The 2,500-nt window shown below is 59.8% G+C and overlaps 1 long non-coding RNA gene and 1 pseudogene across 2 annotated transcripts in view; one reads left to right on the top strand and one right to left on the bottom strand.

Moving 5' to 3' along the window:
• Positions 1-2,500, bottom strand: part of LOC133148528 (uncharacterized) — a 70,380-nt gene that overhangs the window by 36,380 nt on the left and 31,500 nt on the right. The gene's annotated exons all lie outside the window — the stretch shown is intronic.
• Positions 1-2,500, top strand: part of LOC133148531 (28S ribosomal RNA) — a 9,718-nt pseudogene that overhangs the window by 3,560 nt on the left and 3,658 nt on the right.

Below are 2,500 nucleotides of genomic sequence, written 5' to 3'. Positions count from 1 at the left end.
AATCCCCAGGATGGGCGCTTGTTCCCAGCGGCCAGACTTACCCCCCTCCCTCCCGACCGGTCCCTGTCTGTTCCCGACGGCCACCGGGTAACCCCCCCAACTTTCCCAAACTGACCGACTGGCAATATAGGCTCGCCTTGGAGAGGGCCCCTGCCGGCCTCGACCTAGGTCGACGTTGGGCGGACGGTTCCTCCCCCTGTGAGTCGCACTCTAACACCTCTGTAGGCTGACTTAGCGTTCGCTCAAGCGCTCTGTTGGTACGCAGGGTGTGAACGTATGGTAGCGAGACCGAGATGACCCGAATCTGCGCACTGGTGTGGGCGGCGCCTAGTGGTATGGAACTGAGGCCAGGCCGAGTGGGTGGGTGTCACGTGGATGCCTATGTGCTCGCTTGGACCTTTGCCGAATGCGTTTCTCAAATCCTCTTGGGGCGAATGTGTGGTGTATGGGGGGTAGTGGCCAGTTTGTTGCAGGCTGCTTTCCTCCCCGTTGATGAGCTCCATAGCTCTCTGGGCTTTTGTAACTCCGGGCAGTTGGGTTGCGAGTTGTCTGTTGGCCAGCTTTACGGGGGGTGAGTCTGACACTATGTGGCAGGCCTCTCCTTAGTGGGTTGGACTGCGGTGGCTTACGAGTTGGTTGCTAGGCTGCGTGGCCTAGCGGACGGCTGCTCGGGGTGGATCTCGATGTATAGCTCTATAGTATCGGGGAACTTTGTTCTCCCGTGTGCTCTCATGGTAGTGAGGCCGTAAGCATGTCTGATAGCTTACGGACAACAGCCCAGGATAGCCGACCTGGGGGATCAAAATTGGCTGAGGCGCAGCTCGGAGAGGGGCTGTTGCTGCTCGGGCGACCTCCCCGTGACGTGCTTGAGGTTGGGCACGTGTGCGGACAACGAATCAACCTCTCCGGGGGCCATGGGGACCAACCACCGGAGGCATTGCTTGGGGTCCCCAAACGGCTTGTAGTCACTTCTACGGGCCATGGTTGCGAAAACTCCTTGGTTAGGAAGTCCGTACAGACAGAGGCACAGGATCAGAGCCACAGTCAGTCGGGCCGAGGGAGCGGGTGGACCCTGGCTGGCGAAGCTCTTGAGAACTCCTCAGTGGTGTCTGAATCAATGGCCTCCGTCGCCGCTGGTATGAGAGTTGGGGCGGCGGGGGTCGTGTTAGCATTGCAGCCTGCTCTCCGTGATGGTGTGGAGGAAGAGGCGGGAGAGGGCCCGTCTAGAAAGCGGCGTAAGAAGGATCCGAGGCCTCCGGACCAGGTCTTGGTGCATCTGCCTCGAGAGTCCATGGACTGCCTACTGTGTGGGGCGCGTGTGGTTGGTATGCGCAGGTTTGGGTTGCATTGCGCTTCCCGGCATGCGGGTGTCTCCATCGTGTACGGCTGTCGTAAGTGCGAAAGACGAGGGGAGAACAGCCATGCAATTCGGTGCCATGTCTCGAAGTGCCGAGGCGTGCGCATGGTGGATGTCGAACAGGGAGTCGCTTGCGATCACTGTGGGCGCCGTTTTCGGACGGCTGTTGGAGTGTCTCAGCATAAGCGGCAGGCCCATGCAGCGGAGTGGTTCACGGCTCGTAAAGAGCGGAGCCAGGCTTGTAAGGGTCCTAAGAGGGAAAGGAGGTGGAGCGTGAAGGAGGAGGCCCGGATGGTGGGGCTTATGGAGAAATACAAGAACCATAGGCACAAGAACGTGATGGTGGCACGGATGTTGGGTACCGGCAAGTCCGGAGAGCAGGTGAGGTGGAAGTGGGGGTCCCTGTGCGGTCGTGCGGCAGGCGGTGAGTCTGGTGTGCGTTGGCGAGCCCTGGCTGCCAGGGCGACGCCCCAGAAATGGACCTGTCCCCCGTCGCTTCCGGATCTGGTGGAGGATAGAGTTCTGGAAGAGCTGCTGGCGGGGGATGAGGAGCATCGGGCCACCGCTGCCTTAGTCAAGAAAGCAGGTCGGGAGCCTAGCCTGATCGAGTCCTCTGCTTTGGATCTCATGAAAGCCCTGGGGGGTAAGGTAGTGTGGCCGACAAAGTCCGCGAGGTCCAAACCTCGAGACCGACAGATGAAGGGTTGGGCGAGGCGGCTCGTCCAGCGTAGGAGAGTGTTCTACCACCAGCAGCGCGGCTATTCTGAGGCGAGAAAGGGGCTGGCACGGCGGATCTTGGATGATCTGACGCCCCTTAGGTGTGATTTGCCGCTAGAGTTGGTGGATAGGCACTTCAGGAGTAAGTGGGAAACGGTCAGGCCGTTTTATGGACTGGAGGGCTTCGAGGTGGGACTGACCGCGAATAACGAACCATTCTACCACCCGATCCTGGGGCCGGAAGTTGTATCTAACTTGGCTAAGATGAGGAATTGCTCTGCACCGGGCCCAGACGGGATCAAGAAGCAGGCTCTTCTTGGCTGGGACCCGGACGGTACGCAACTGGCGAGGCTGTTTACGACATGGATGGTGCGTGGAGTCGTTCCCCAGGTCTTCAAGGAGTGCAAGACGCGGTTGTTACCCAAA

Source organism: Syngnathus typhle, unplaced genomic scaffold, assembly GCF_033458585.1.
Source record: "Syngnathus typhle isolate RoL2023-S1 ecotype Sweden unplaced genomic scaffold, RoL_Styp_1.0 HiC_scaffold_97, whole genome shotgun sequence".
Lineage (NCBI taxonomy): Eukaryota > Metazoa > Chordata > Actinopteri > Syngnathiformes > Syngnathidae > Syngnathus > Syngnathus typhle.
The sequence above is the reverse complement of the archived record's forward strand: the minus strand, read 5'-3'. Positions and strand labels throughout refer to the sequence as shown.